This window comes from Myxine glutinosa, chromosome 2 (assembly GCF_964187855.1).
Source record: "Myxine glutinosa chromosome 2, kmMyxGlut1.1, whole genome shotgun sequence".
NCBI classification, from domain to species: domain Eukaryota; kingdom Metazoa; phylum Chordata; class Myxini; order Myxiniformes; family Myxinidae; genus Myxine; species Myxine glutinosa.
The window spans coordinates 252,123,231-252,139,494 of NC_136262.1; positions in this window are offsets into that span (position 1 = coordinate 252,123,231).

A 16,264-nucleotide genomic window follows, 5' to 3' on the forward strand; every position below is an offset into this window, starting at 1 on the left:
TGAAACTAGCCGAAAGCACTCGGCGTTGCCCGGGTTCTTTTTGAATGAATTTACTACTATAATTCAGCTTTTACTCGCGGCCGAAGACGATTGACTACTATAATTCAGCTCAGCTTTTAATTGCGAAATGGGCCCAGCCCGGCCGAGGTGGCCTCGACCGGCCTCGCCACCTAGCCTATAACCTTCCCGGGGCCCGTCCTGATATTTTTGGTTCTTTTTGAATGAATTTACTACTATAATTCAGCTTTTACTCGCGGCCGAAGACGATTGACTACTATAATTCAGCTCAGCTTTTAATTGCGAAATGGGCCCAGCCCGGCCGAGGTGGCCTCGACCGGCCTCGCCACCTAGCCTATAACCTTCCCGGGGCCCGTCCCGACATTTTTGGTTCTTTTTGAATGAATTTACTACTATAATTCAGCTTTTACTCGCGGCCGAAGACGATTGACTACTATAATTCAGCTCAGCTTTTAATTGCGAAATGGGCCCAGCCCGGCCGAGGTGAGCATCGACCGGCCTCGCCACATGGCCTATAACCTTCCCGGGGCCCGTCCCAACATTTTTGGTTCTTTTTGAATGAATTTACTACTATAATTTAGCTTTTACCCGCGGCCGAAGACGCTTGACTACTATAATTCAGGTCAGCTTTTAATTGCGAAATGGGCCCAGCCCGGCCGAAGCGGCCTCGACCGGCCTCGCCACCTAGCCTATAACCTTCCCGGGGCCCGTTCCGACATTTTTTGTATTACAGGTTTCCTCCTATCTTTCACCGTTCAGCAGATTAGCGCGCGCAGACAAACAAACAAACAAAAACTTTCTTTTATATATATATAGATAGATATAGTGGTCACTGATTGACAACTCGTGAACCAACAGGAACATCTTTTTACCAAGTTACTCTGTGGAATAGTGGAACAAAATTATAGGCCTAACATATATAACTATTACATAAGCGATGCATTTCTAATATCATAATTCATTACGTCACACTTATGATATTACATTAATTGAGGAAATACAATTATACCAAGCAATGTTACTTCCTATATGGAATCATTTGGTCAAAAAAAGGCATCAACAATTTGTTTAATAATGTAAAAGTAATAATGACATTGATTGGGTCCATTTAGCTCAAAATAACCTGTTTTTGTAAAAAGTTCCTTTCATGTAAGGTATATGTAATTAACATTATTTTTAATGCTGAAACATCAGGACTTTGTGTTTTTTAGTCATTAATATGTAAGAACAAAGTACGAACATGAACAAGATGTCCCAATCTGGAGCTGACAGAGAATCACAGTGTTCCCTGTTTGTTCTTGTTTTTCATTAAGATTACTTCCCACATGGGTTACAATATGGCAGAGGAATGTCAGAGCAGAAATACTGCAATACGTCGAAAAACTACGTTTAATATGAAAAGATCATGCTTCCTGCTCCCGAAGCCGGATGAAGCAGTTCCCGGATGAAGGTTATCCCAGGTGGCATGCCGTTGCCTTCCCAGGAGTCACTCGAAGCAGTAATTTGGAATTTGGCCAGGGTGCCGGAAATAACTCACCTCCTGTCCTTCAAAGATAGTGTGAGTACCCAGGATTAACGTCTTTCCGAGGAACGGTGCACGCACACATTAGTGGATCAAAGAAACACCATGCTGGGTAGAGGTTCTAATCCAGGTTAGCCAACATAAAGGCGAGTGTGCATATAAGGGAAAATGTAATACAAGAAAAAACAAAACCCTAAATGGTATTTAACATATATACTGAAATTCTGAAAATACTATTCGACATTTAAATCTTTCGACATTTAATGTAATAAAAATGTTTTTATGTGCATAGTCGAGGCTCATGGAAGAGCAAAAATACTGAACTGATCAGGACGTTTCAGGACAAAAAGGAACCGTAAGAGAGGGATGGTGGGGTGAAACACCAATAGAAGAGTTGATGGCCTTGAGGGAGCTTATATAAACTGTGTCCATTCGGTGCGGAGGTGACATGCAGTATCCCTGTGTGGTATACCATTGAGATGTACCAGGTATGTAAACGCTTGTTCGCAAAGATTTAGAATGAGATGTATGCTGGTGTGGCGGACACAAAAGCCCACTGGCGTGGTGACATCATTCCACGCACCAAGTGGGCGGTGGCCACGCCCGAGGGGTAGGCGTGGCCTCATGATATACACCGGGCGACCAGCCCGGAGAAGTTCAGTGTTACAGTGTGCTCTTACAATAAAGACGTTTATATGTTACCGCTTGTCCGCTTCCTCCTTGCTCACAAGCAGCGCGCGTAACACCGCGCTTTACTGGTGACCCTCGACGTTGGATCTGCCGTAGCGATCCTTCCGAACACGACGCCATTGCAATGGCCAACGACAAGGCAATGGCGATTAAACTTCCCGAATTTTGGGAGGCCCAGGCCGAAGTCTGGTTCGTTCAAGCCGAAGCCCAATTTCAGCTTCGGCACCTCACCAACGACGACCTGCGCTACTGCCATGTCGTCGCCTCCCTCGGGCCTGGCACGGCCGCTCGAGTTGTGTCCGTCCTTCGCCACCCACCGGACGGCCACAAGTATGAGGCGCTCAAGCGGCTACTCCTAGCCACGTTCGGCCTCACGGACGACGCACGGGCCGACCGCCTCCTGGATCTCCCCGAGCTCGGTGAGACGTGCCCGTCGGTCCGAATGGACCATATGCTGTCACTGTTGGGCGACGAAGCCCCCGGTTCGCTATTCCGGGCGCTTTTCCGGCGCCAACTTCCAGCGCAGGTTCGCCTTGCGTTGGCCGGGACCGAGCTAACGGAACCCCGAGCATTGGCAGCCGAGGCGGACAGGTACTTCGCCGCTTCGGACACGCGGGCGAGCGTCGGCGTGGCCGTCACGGCCCTCGACGCTGATGTTCAGCAGCATGTTCCACAGCATCAGCTTCTACAGCATGCTGATGTTCAGCAGCACGCTGACGTTCAGCAGCATGCTGATACGCACCTCGTGAACGCCGCCATGCCCCGCCCACCGCCGCGGCGAAAACCGCCACCGCGGGGAAACCCGCCAACTCCACCGGCCTGGCGGAGCCAGCCGCGCTCCTCCAGCTCCACCACCTGGTGCTGGTTCCACGCCAAGTTCGGCCACGAAGCTCGGCGGTGTCATCTGCCGTGCTCCTTCAACGGGTCGGGAAACGCCCGGGCCGGCGCTCAATAGTGGCGATGAGCGCCGGCCGTTCGAGCAGCCTGCTGTTCATAACGGACACCTTCTCCGGGCGCCGTTACCTGTGCGACATGGGAGCGCAGGTGAGTGTTATTCCCGCCGGCACGTCAGACAAGCACGCCGCGGGTGGGGGCCCCGCGCAGCTTGCCGCGAACGGGACGCCCATCCGTACGTACGGAAAACGCTGCCTCTCTCTGCGGTTTGGAGGGCAGGTTTTCCGATGGACGTTCGTCACTGCCGACGTGCCCATGGCACTGCTTGGCGCGGACTTCCTGTGCGCTAATGGGCTCCTGGTCGACGTCAAGCGCAGACGGCTTGTCCAGGCCGAGACGTTCAGCTCGCTCGCTTGTGCGTTGCCCAGCTCAACGAGCGGCTTGCCAAGCGGCTTGCCGAACGATTCGGTTCCGGCCACGTTGGGCTGTACGCTTCCGGCAGCGGACGCATTCACCCGCCTCCTCGCCGGCTTCCCGGCCCTCACGCGGCCCACCTTCTCGGCGGGGGCCGTCAAGCACGGGGTGGCCCATCACATCCCCACCGTCGGGCCACCGGTCTACACCCGGGCACGCCGCCTCAAGCCGACGAAGCTGGCGGTGGCAAAAGCGGGGTTCGCTACCCTGGAGCGACTCGGCATCGTTCGGCGCTCAGAGAGCGCTTGGGCGTCGCCGCTGCACATCGTGCCGAAGCCCGGCGGGGGACGGCGACCGTGCGGGGACTATCGCCGTCTCAATGACGCCACGACTCCCGACCGCTACCCCGTCCCCCACATTCAGGACTTTTCCGCCCGTTTGGCGGGCAGGTCCTTCTTCTCGAAGGTGGACCTCATACGCGGCTACCATCAGGTCCCCGTCAGGCCGGAGGACGTCCCGAAGACGGCGGTCATCACGCCATTCGGACTCTTCGAGTTCCTGCGCATGCCCTTCGGTCTGAAGAATGCGGCTCAGGCGTTCCAGCGACTGATGGACAGCGTCCTGCGCGACTTGGATTTTGTCTACGTCTACCTGGACGATATCCTCGTCGCCAGCGCGTCCCGCGAAGAGCACCTACGCCACCTCCGCACGCTCTTCGAACGCCTGGGCCAGCATGGCCTGATTGTGAACCCCGCAAAGTGCCGGTTCGGTGCCGCCACAATCGATTTTCTGGGGCACCGTGTCACCAGGCACGGAGCCGTCCCCCTGCCGGCCAAGGTGGAGGCGGTGAAGGGGTTTCCGCGCCCCCGCACGATCAGAGGGCTGCAGGAGTTCCTGGGCATGGTGAACTTTTACCATCGGTTCCTGCCCTGTATCGCCCAGCTCCTGCGCCCCCTGCACGAAGCTCTCCGAGGTAAGCCGGGCAAAGGCGACGTTACCTGGACCGAGCAGATGGACACGGCGTTCACGGGCGCGAAGCTCGCCTTGGCTAATGCCACCATGCTCGCGCACCCGGCGCTCGATGCACCGATCGCCCTCACCACCGATGCCTCGGACTACGCGGTGGGCGCGGTACACGAGCAATGGGTGCGTGGAACTTGGCAACCGCTGGCGTTCTTTAGCCGGCAGCTTCGCCCGCCCGAACGCCGTTACAGTACCTTCGACCGTGAGTTGCTCGGACTTCACTTGGCGGTCAGGCACTTCCGCCATCTGCTCGAGGGCCATGCGTTCACTGCCTTCGTCGACCACAAGCCGCTGATCTTCGCGATGGGCAAGGTCACCGAGCCGTGGTCGGCCCGGCAGCAGCGTCACCTCTCGGCCATGTCCGAGTACACGACGGACATCCAGCACGTCGCGGGGAAGGACAACCCGGTGGCGGATTGCCTTTCCCGGGCCGTCACCCACGCAGTCCACCTCGGCATCGACTATGCCCGGATGGCAGCGGACCAGGCCGCTGACCCCGACGTCCAGGCCTTGCGGACCGCCGTCATGGGCCTCCGCGTCACCGAGGTGCCGTTCGACGGTGCGGGCATGGCCCTCTTGTGCGACGTCTCCCTCGGGCGTCCTCGCCCCATCGTGCCCGCGGGCTGGCAGCGCCAGGTGTTTGACGCCATCCACGGCCTGTCCCACCCGGGCGCGAGGGCCTCCCAAAGGCTGATCGCCGACAAGTTCGTCTGGCATGGCCTCCGGAAGGCCGTCCGCGGCTGGGCCAGGACGTGCCTCGCGTGCCAGCGCGCCAAGGTGCACCGGCACACCCAGGCCCCGTTGGCCCCGTTCACGGTGCCGGAACGCCGGTTTGACCACGTCCACGTGGACGTGGACCTGGTGGGACCTCTGCCCCCCTCGCGGGGTTTCACCTACGTCCTCACCATGGTGGACCGCACCACCCGGTGGCCGGAGGCCGTGCCCTTGGCGTCGACAACGGCGGCCGATGTCGCGCAGGCTTTCATCGCCACCTGGGTCGCCCGGTTCGGCGCCCCCTCAGACATCTCATCCGACCGCGGCCCCCAGTTCACCTCGGAGCTCTGGGGGGCGGTTGCGAAGGGGCTCGGGGTCCGGCTGCACCGAACCACGGCCTACCACCCCCAGGCTAACGGCCTGTGTGAGCGATTTCACCGCTCATTGAAGGCCGCGCTCCGGGCCACCCTCCGCGACGGCGGCTGGGTTGACAGGCTCCCCTGGGTCCTGGTGGGCCTCCGGACGGCGCCCAAGGAGGACCTGCGTGCATCCGCGGCGGAGTTGGTCTTCGGGCAACCGCTGCGGGTGCCGGGCGAGTTCCTCCCCGACTCCACGGCACCATGTTCCGCGGCACAGCAGCGCTCCGCTCTGCAAGAGACCGCCCAGAGGTTCACCCCGGTGCCAACGGCATGCCACGGGCACCCACCGACGCACGTCGCCCCGGAGCTTCGCACGGCGGAGTACGTCTTCGTCCGCCACGATGCCCATCGGACACCACTGCGGCCCCCGTATGACGGGCCTTTCCGCGTGCTGGAGACCGGGGCGAAGCACTTCACCCTGGACATCGGCGGTACTCCCGACCGCGTTTCGGTAGACCGCCTCAAGCCGGCCCACCTCGATGTGGACCATCCACCGCCAGTGGCCCGACCCCCACGTCGGGGCCGCCCTCCTGCGGGCGGACCCCCGGCACCACCCAGCCCCGCTGCCACGCCGCCCCCCGGTCCTGCACCCATCCCAGGGGCAGCCAGGGGCATCCCACCTGGCATCCCTGCACCCCGGACGCCGCCGATCGCCAGGGGGCGCTTCGGCCAGGTCATTTGTCTGCCCGCAAACTGGCCCTCCAGGTGCGCGGGAATTCTGGGGGGGCACGTGTGGCGGACACAAAAGCCCACTGGCGTTGTGACATCATTCCACGCACCAAGTGGGCGGTGGCCACGCCCGAGGGGTAGGCGTGGCCTCATGATATACACCGGGCGACCAGCCCGGAGCAGTTCAGTGTTACAGTGTGCTCTTACAATAAAGACGTTTATATGTTACCGCTTGTCCGCTTCCTCCTTGCTCACAAGCAGCGCGCGTAACACCGCGCTTTACTGGTTGCCTTTAGATGGGACTAATAAACTGTATTCTTGTGTTCTAGGATTGTCTTGAGAAATAGCTGAATAAAGCCTCAATTCTTGCCAGAGGTCTGAGTTTAATTTCACAACAATTGTGGGGCCGCTTCCGGTTTCTCCATCGAGGTGGCGACTTTTGTTCTCTCCAGGCATCAAAAGTTAAGCATTTTTCCATTCGTGTGTTTGTCAAGTTTCCACTCGTTATTTTATCGTCTATGCGTTATTGTTTGTTTCTAGTTCGTTTTGGTTTGAATTTCCTGTAACTCGTAATTAATTAATCGTTTTCTGTTTGCTCTGCGTGCGCGGCCTTGTAACCTAAGGCTTCCCCCGTTGGTGTTTGTTAACTTAAGTTCCTTACTTCGCTGCATTGCTTGGTTCTTAGATTTTTCCCTTCTCACCTGAACTTCCCTGAACATCTACTCTTTGTCTAACGTTTTAAATCCCCCCCTGCACCCCCCCAAATGAAACAAAAGAAAAACATTTATTTCCTTTTCTCCACGTGTGCTGTTTCGTGTGCTTCTGTCAACGTGCGCTGTCTCGCCCCGCCCCCATTATCTCCTTGCCTTCCAACTTTTGCCCTGTTCACGTGAATCGTGGTTGTCCCTCTGGGCCCTCTCCCCATTGGTATTTTGTGAATATAAGATTGTTCTTCATGGTTTTGTTTAAATATTATTTAAATATGTTTAAACTTTCTCCTGCAGTGTTTTATTCAGTAGTTCATTATAACACGATGTATTTCTTCCTATTTAAAAGGCTTTTTTCTATTTCCTCTTCGACTCATACCACTTCAAAACCAAATTAAATCTCTTACAATTCTTCCTCCCTACATGCTCTAAATTCACCTTCATTCCACCCCTCCTCTATCATTCTTAAACAGATCGCTAACTTGAAAATCACAATAAACCCAATTTCTTACAAATGTTTGACTTTCATTAATCATGCACTTTCTAAACTCCCCCCTCACACCTCTCCTCCTAAACTCCCTCCTCCCCCCCTCCCTTTCAATTCTCCACCCTTGCCCCTCCCCTCCTAAACCCCCCCCCCCAACTCCTCCCCTTCAAATCTCCCCCCCTACCATCCCTCTCCAATTCTCGCCCCTCCCCCTTCCTCCTAAAAGCTGCCTCCTCCACACATCGTCTCCCTTCTATCTCATACCTCCATCCCCCCCAACCCTCTACTTTCCTCTGCTTCCCCCTCCCTCCCCCCCCCCCCGTCCCCTCCTCAAACAACCCCTCACTGTGCCTCATCCCATCACCATCAAAACTTTTGTCTTCCTCATCCTTCCCTTTCTTGTAACTCTTCTGTAATCTCTATCAACACACTATCAACTGCTCTCCCTAACTCCCCCTCTCATCCTTCATCTGACCCTACCCCTCCCCTCCCCTGGCCTGCACCCGATGCTCTCCATCTCTCTTCATTAAAGGTATGGACCTCAAACATCCGGGGCCTTCGCTCAAACCTGATTGATCTCTCCATTCAGGTTGCTTCTGACAATCCAGACTTGATCTGCTTAACAGAAACTTTCCTCCTTCAAGATGTCTCTGATTCCTTAATATCTCTTCCTGGTTACTCCCTCCTCTGGTATGATAGACCTGAGCCTCGTCCTGGTGGTGGGGTTGCTATCTTTATCAAACACTCTCTTCCTCACTCTCCACGCACTGTCCTCTCTCCACCTCACCCCCAGGAGTACCTCTGGCTACTGCTTCCTCTCAGCTCCCACCTTTTGTCCATATGTGTTCTGTACCGTCCTCCAAACAGTGATGACTCCATCTACATTTCGCTGTCTGACAACATGGACCAACTTCTATCTGCTCATCCCAACTCTCTCTCTTCCTCATATGTGGCGACTTCAACTGTCATCATGCCAGCTGGCTGGGTGTGGGTTCCTCCCTCACCAGCCATGGCATCTCAGAAAAGAACTTCTGCGACTCATTGCGACTGACACAATCTGTCAATTTCCCGACCCGTATCTCAGTCAATGGAGTATCTTCTCTTCTGGACTTGGTTATGACAAACGTCCCTGCAAATGTGTGCTGCTCTTCTTCTGCTCCAATCGGTTCTTCTGATCATGTGCTTGTTAAAGTGGACATCTCTCTGGCCATTCTCAGAGAGCCTCCTCAGCACCGACGAGTCTGGCATTTCACTCAGGCCGACTGGCACGGTCTTCAAGCAGCCATCAATCATCTGGACTGGTCTCCCATCTCTACTGCCTCTGAGATCAATTCTTCCTGGGAATTCTTCCAAAGCAAACTGCTCTCTCTCATGCACAGATTTATCCCATCTCGTCTTCAGTTGTCTTACCCTTCCTCCCGTCCATGGTACACTGAATCTTGTGGTGAGGCAGTTGCCCTGAAACAACTTGCCTTTGCCTCTTGGAAGGCAAATCCAACTGAAGGCAAACTCAGTTCCTTCCACCAAGCTCGGAACAAATGTGTGTCTACCCTCAGGGGTGCCAGGAAGCACTATCCCTCCACACTCAAGAATGAACTCTCAAACCTGTCTCCTTCCTCCATATCCTGGTGGCATCTGGTCAAATCCGTTTCTGGTGTTTGTTACCCCTCCATTCCCTCCCTTACCTCAAATGGATACACAGTTGTCACCGCACGTGACAAAGCTGAATGCCTCAACTCTGTGTTTGCCTCAAAATCTTGTGTCCCAAACCCATCTCTCTCTGTTCCCACCTTACCCAGTCAAACCCTACTGCTCCTGGACTCTGTGTCCTTCTCTCCTGACAAGGTGGAGTAGTTTTCTCAAACCTCGAATGATTCTGCAACTGGACCAGACGGCATCAGCCAACGGGTCCTAAAATCCTGTTCTTCCGCTCATTCACTCCCTCTCTCTGTTCTCTTCACCCTCTCTTTTGCTCAAGGTCAACTGCCATCTGCTTGGAAATCTGCCAACATCACCGCTTTACACAAAAAGGTGCAAAAACAGATCCTTTTAACTACAGACCAATCAGCCTTCTCCCAATTATCAGCAAAGTCATGGAATCCATCATTGCTCGGATATGAAATCTTTTCTCTTCTCTAATGGCTTGATCTCTGATCATCAATTTGGATTCAGACCAGGTCACTCTACTCTGGACATGCTGCTTCTCCTGTCTCAACAATGGATGGAGGTCCTCAATGCCAAACAAGAAATCAGAGCTGTCTCTCTTGACATATCACATGCCTTCGATACGATCTGGCACCCAGCTCTGCTCACCAAACTCTCCTCCTATTGTATACATGGAAATCTCCACGCATGGCTTGAGACCTCCTCTCTGGTCGTAGTCAATATGTGGCCCTGAATGGATTTCTCTCATCTCCCCTTCCTGTTCAGGCTGGAGTTCCCCAAGGCAGTGTTCTGGGCCCTGTGCTTTTTCTGGTCTTCATCAATGATCTCTCCGACTCTCTGGAAAATCCTCTATGTCTTTGCTGATGACTCCACTCTCTGCCACTCCATTCCTCATCCCTCAGATCAGCAGTCTGCAGCCTTCTCACTCTCTGCAGACCTGGACAAAATCACAGACTGGGAAAACAAGTGCAACATGTCTTTCAATCCTGACAAATCTCACACTCTTACTATGTCTCTCCGAAAAGACATCCGGACAAACCCCCCCCCCCCGCCCCCATCTACTTTCTCAACAATCCTCTCCAAGAAGTTCTGTCACTCAAGCTTTTGGGTCTCACTATCTGCCATGATCTTTCCTGGGAAAACCACATTTCCAAGCTGGCCTCCAAAGCCAGTCGCCGTCTGGGCATCCTCCGTCGTGCGAAGTCCTTCCTTGGCACACCTGAGCTCCTCACCACATACAAGGCTTTCATTCGCAGCTCAATGGAATACTGTTCTCTCCTCTGGGCCGGTGGTCCTGCCTCACACCTAGCTCGGCTTCACGCTGTTGAAACCAAAGCTTTCAGAATCATTGGAATCTCCTGCGATGAAGCTAACTCCAAGGGCCTTTCACTCACTCACCGCAGGCAGGTTGGTGGTCTTTCTGTCTTCTACAGACTCCTCTCCGGCCTTGCTCCCCCAGCTCTCTCTGTGCTCTGTCCTCCAAATATTCCTTCAGGTCACACAAGATCTGCCAGCAACCCTCTTATGGTTAAACTGCCAAAATCTAGGCTCTCTGCTCACCCTCACTTTTTCATCCCTCTTTTCTCCCACCTCTGGAACAAACTCCCTCACTCTCTTCAATCCCACTCCTCCCTGCAGGTCTTTAAAACAGCTGTTCACCACCATCTTTTATCTTCCCCCATCCAAAACCTTGATCTTTTCTACCCCCGCTAATTTACCCCAGATCCACTTTTTTGAAATTCCAACTTCTTTCCTGGAAGTCTTTGCAGTGTCCATATGCTTTATACCTCTCCCACCTCCCCCCAAGCCCGCTCCCTCCCACAGAGCTCTCGATGTCCCTGCTCTCAAATGTTGTGTTTTTGTCCTTCCCCCTCTCTCCCCATCTTGTCTACCGCTCCCATTATTATATGTTTTATGTGTCGGTTTAACTTTTTGTGTGATTATTGTGTGCTCTTTCACAAGCCTCGATGTTGTATACAAAAAATATATATTTTAAAAAAGTCAGGAGACGACGATGGTTCACGAGCGAGCGGTATTCAATGACAAAGGACGGACTATAACCGAAACAGGCCCGGACTGGGGGGTCGGGGGCCCACGTGGCAGGTGGCAGGTGGCAGGTCCTTCAAAGGTCAAAGGTCGAAAATTCTGAAATTTGTTGTAAAGCTTGTATTTCATGATGTATGTCATAATATAAGATCATGTATGACATTTCCCCCTATCAGGAAGCGAACAATGTAATAAAACCATCAAAAATCGACTTTTCTAAATTTAGTGACCTTGTGACCTTGACTTGGGGGGCGAAAATGAAAAATCGAGCTCCGTGGGGCTAGACACATGACATTGGCCTAACCAAATACCGAAACTCCTGTCAGATTACACCAACTCCCTTGGAGAGGATGTAGCTTGAACTTGATTACCCCCTAAAAAGACAGCTTTTTCGGGCGTCGCTCCGCCCGCAATGGGCACAATACGCCCACTCTAGGCAGGACACAACTAGATCATGATATCAACCTCCCACCCAAGTTTCGTCAAGATCGGATGATATCATCGGGTAGTTATGCTGCGGACAGACAGACAGACAGACACACACCCATAACGAATATAGTGGTCACTCTGTTTGATAACTCGTGAACCAATTGGGTCTGACGAGGGATGGGGGGCAGGAGATGATACATGGGGACAAAATGCATACAGAAGGAAACTCAGGGGAGAAAACTGGAAAAATGGAAGGAGGGATTAGGATGGGGTTAACAAGGGTGGAAAAGATCATGGTTTTGGATTGGGGATGACCTGAGATGGTGGTGACCAATTGTCTTAAAGGTCTGGAGGGAAGAATGAGATTGAAGAGTGTGGAAGGGAAAGGGAAACCGGGAAAAATGTGAAAAAGGTCATCCACAGGCGGGGAAAAAGAACAAATGAGTGGAGGTGAGCAAGATCCTGGAGTTTGGTGGTTTCACCAGAACAGGGTTGCTGGTGGACCTTGTGTGCCCTGCAGAAAACTAGGGGGTGGGGGTGACAAAACACAGAAAGAGCAGGGGCTGAAATACTAGAAAGGAGTTGGCAGAAGACAGAGACACTTCTTATATATTCCTCAAAAGAAGATTTATTTTTTGAAAACAAATAATTCGAGCACGAGCAAATTGTAATCCATGAATCAAGCGTTTCAGAAATAACATAATGATGATAGAATGACATGATGATAATTATATATTTAAACAATTTTTTTGAGCTGTTGAACAGATAAATGCATTTTCTCTTCAAAGTCTTTTCTATGAAAGTCAAATCAGGTCAGAAATTGTGGAATACAATTGTGGATCTTTGCTTTGAGCCAACTGAGTTGTGAATATCTTTATCTGTAAAACATCTGAGAAAAGCATTTAATTTTATTTTGTCCAAAGAAAAGTTAAAACCAGCACAGGTTAAATATGAAAAACAGGTATTGTAAAAATGATCAGCTCCTGTTTCAGTTCATACTCCAGCAAATGTCAAGACCAAACTTCTATTGCCATCAAAGATTTACCTGTGTGAAGTTTTCATGAAGGTGCACCTGGTGCACCTTCAGATCATTTTAGTTCAGCAACGTAAGATTATTTCATATTTATAAAGGGCGACAATGTTCATTCTACTTACAACACCGCACTCACTAAAAAGGGCAATAACATGGAAGCTTCTGGAATTTAAAACAGCTTGAGTATTTACTGAAAAGGTACAAAGTTCAGTAAGTTTCCACACCATCAAGGTGATCAAGAAATGAGGCAGGGGAGCCAGCCCATAGAGGGAGAGCAGTACTCCATCAAGCTGCTAATTAAGGACTTGTAGGTGGATAGGACGAGGAGTAGGTAGATGAAGCTGTGAAAGAAGGCCTTGTCGGTGGTATTAAAGATGGAATATCTCTACTCAATAAGATGACTGAGAGACAGAGAATATCACTTTCTTGTGAACAATTTAATCAACACTTGCGAGAACAAAAGGGGGCAATACCACGTATTAGAGCCAAGGGTGTACTTACTTTTTCCACATGTGAAATTTGCATTTATGTTTATTTAAATTATACAATGGACTACAAAATGTAAATGTTTCATGATATTTGTTATATTATATCACCTTTATCTATCAATATTGTTGAAATGAAGATCAAATAGCTGTATATTGAAATATGTTGAAAAAGTCAAAACTTTACATGAGGTGTACTTACTTTTTCACGTGACTGTATATATATACAGTATGTACCTCGGCTTACGAGTTTAATCCGTTCCGTGACGGAGCTCGTAAGCCAAATCGCTCGTAAGTCAAAGCAAATTTTCCCATTCAAATGCATTGAAATGCTATTAATCCGTTCCAGCCTCAAAAAAAAAACACCAATTTTTTTTGTTAGGTGCTTTTAAATAACAAAAATGTACTTTATAAATAACAAATAATGTATAAACAAGCACGACCTCGTATATACTGTACATAATACAAGAGAATGTAAAGAAATAAACTGGTTTTATTAAGCAGAGGAGAAGAGCATGCCAGGTGAGGTGTGCGTGTTGTCGACTTGGCGAGGCAGTACGATCGTACTCCTTCTACGATATGTACGATTTTGAAGCAGAAGGAGTCCATAAAGGCTATAACGCCAGCCAAGGGCGTTACGATTATTTCAAAGCTCCGGACCTCTATCCATGAAGATATGGAGAAGTTGTTGTTTGTGTGGTTGAAGGAGAAGCAGCTCGCAGGAGATACCGTGACCGAGAGCATCATGTGTTTGAAAAGATTGAAACTCAGATATCGAGCACGGACCACGAGGTGTTTTTTCTTTTTTCTTAATCTCGGTTTCAGTGAACTTTTGCTCTGTGCTCACGTGTACTGTACCTGTACCTGTAATGGTACGTCAGAGGATGGCACCTGTTGTCATCATATTAAGTGCAAGATGTTCTGCATCGTAAGTTGGTACACCGTGGTCTTTCGGCGGTGTTTAAGCCGGCCGTCTTGGCTTCTGTCACCATTGGCATTGAGTCTTTCGATGTAGGTAGGTCGTTGTGTGCCGGTGCCTTGGCCGAATTCCTTCATTGCTGCATTGTTAGCTCACCTGGTTTTTTATACCACATCTTTGGTTATCGGACCAGCGAATGACGTCATCTCCTCCAAAGTATGGCTTATTCTCACTTGTCTTGGACGATCTTCTACTTCTAGCCTTCCACCGTGCATTTGGTGTCCACTGTACTTACTGTACAGTGCCTGGTAAAATTGATGTAATGGGTTTTTGACCGTCAACGCCATGAACCGCCATGAACCGTCATGAACCGTCATGAACCGTCATGAACCGTCATGAACCGTCATGAACCGTCAACCGCCATGAACCGCCATGAACCGCCAACGCCATGAACCGCTAACACTCAAAAGCCCATTTATCGCGCCTTATAAAGCAAAACGCAAACCGAAAGCCATGCCTCTCAAGCGAGGCGTGCTTCCGTGGTCACGTGATCCACAGGTGTAGCTCATTATACCCGCACGCGCGACACGCTTTGGCGGTCACGTGACCAGCCACTCTGGAGGCGGGGATCCCCGCCGATGACGTCACCGGCTGGAGCAAGGAGATTCCTCGCTCATGTATTTCGACGATTGCGTGTTTTATATCCAAGCAGAGATGCTTTCACGGCAAGATAACCGCGTGACCGGAACCGGAAGCCACAACCGGAAAATTCAAAAAAATAAATTTTTTGAGCTCGTACATCGGATCTCGGCTCGTATCCCAAAGCAACAAACCGCCCGAGCGACGGCTCGTATCCCGAAAAACTCGTACGTTGGGGCACTCGTAAGCCGAGGTACCACTGTATATGTATATATATATATATATGTATATATATATATATATATATATATATATATATATATATATATATATATATATATATATATATAATTTGAATCATACTAAAAATTATTTAAAATAAAAAAAATTATATTGTTTTGACTTTGATATTGTTTTGTTTTTTTCCTATTGCAGATTTGACGTTGTGGCTTCTGGGAGTAAAAAAACAAAGTATCTTGACGAATACATAAAGCTTGGATTCACGTCCATTACCATGTCTGGCCAAGAGAAACCACAATGTGTGTTGTGTCACAAGGTTTTGAGTACTGAATCCATGAGGCCATCCAAGTTGAAGTTGCATCTCGAGACGAATCACGCACAACATGCAAAGCAGGATCCCGTATTTTTCAAGCGGCATGAAAGAAATTTAAAGCGACAGAAGTTGGATGAGGGAGGAGCTTTTCAACAACAAAATGTAGCCACTGTCCAGGCTTCTTATGAAGTTTCTCTTGAAATTGCAAAGAAGAAAAAACCCCACTCAATTGGGGAGACACTCATCAAGCCTTGTACCCTCATTGTCAAACGGGTTCTCGGCAAGGCAGAGGCTCGCAAAGTTGAACAGATGTCTTTATCGAATAACACAGTGCAGCGTCGTATCCGTGACATGTCGGAAGATGTGAAACAACAGATCATCATCAATGAGATTAAGGCGGCGCCTTTTGGCTTGTTTTCTTTTCAACTTGATGAATCGACTGATGTTAGTTCCTGCTCCCAGCTACTGGCATTCGTTCACTATGTCAAGGGAGATGATATCAAGGAAGAATTCTTGTTCTGCAGTGCCCTGGAAACAACGACAAAAGCTAACGACGTCATGGAAAAAATGAAGTTGTTCTTTGATGCAGAAGGAATTCAGTGGGAGAATGTATGTGGTATCTGTACCGACGGTGCTCCTGCCATGCTTGGTTCCAAATCCAGATTCCAAGCAAAAGTGAAGATGCTGGCACCACACACTAAAGGAACCCACTGTATGACTCATCGCTACGCCCTGGCTTGTAAGACCTCTCCCTCTCTCATTGAAGAAAGTTATTGAAGTCGTAATCAAGATTGTTAACTACATCAAGGCAGGGGCTCTCAACACCCGAATGTTCAAGGAGCTGTGCAAAGTCATGAACGCGGAACATGAAACGTTGCTATACTATACTGCTGTACGCTGGCTTTCAAAAGAAAATGTTCTAAACCGCGTCTTTGAAC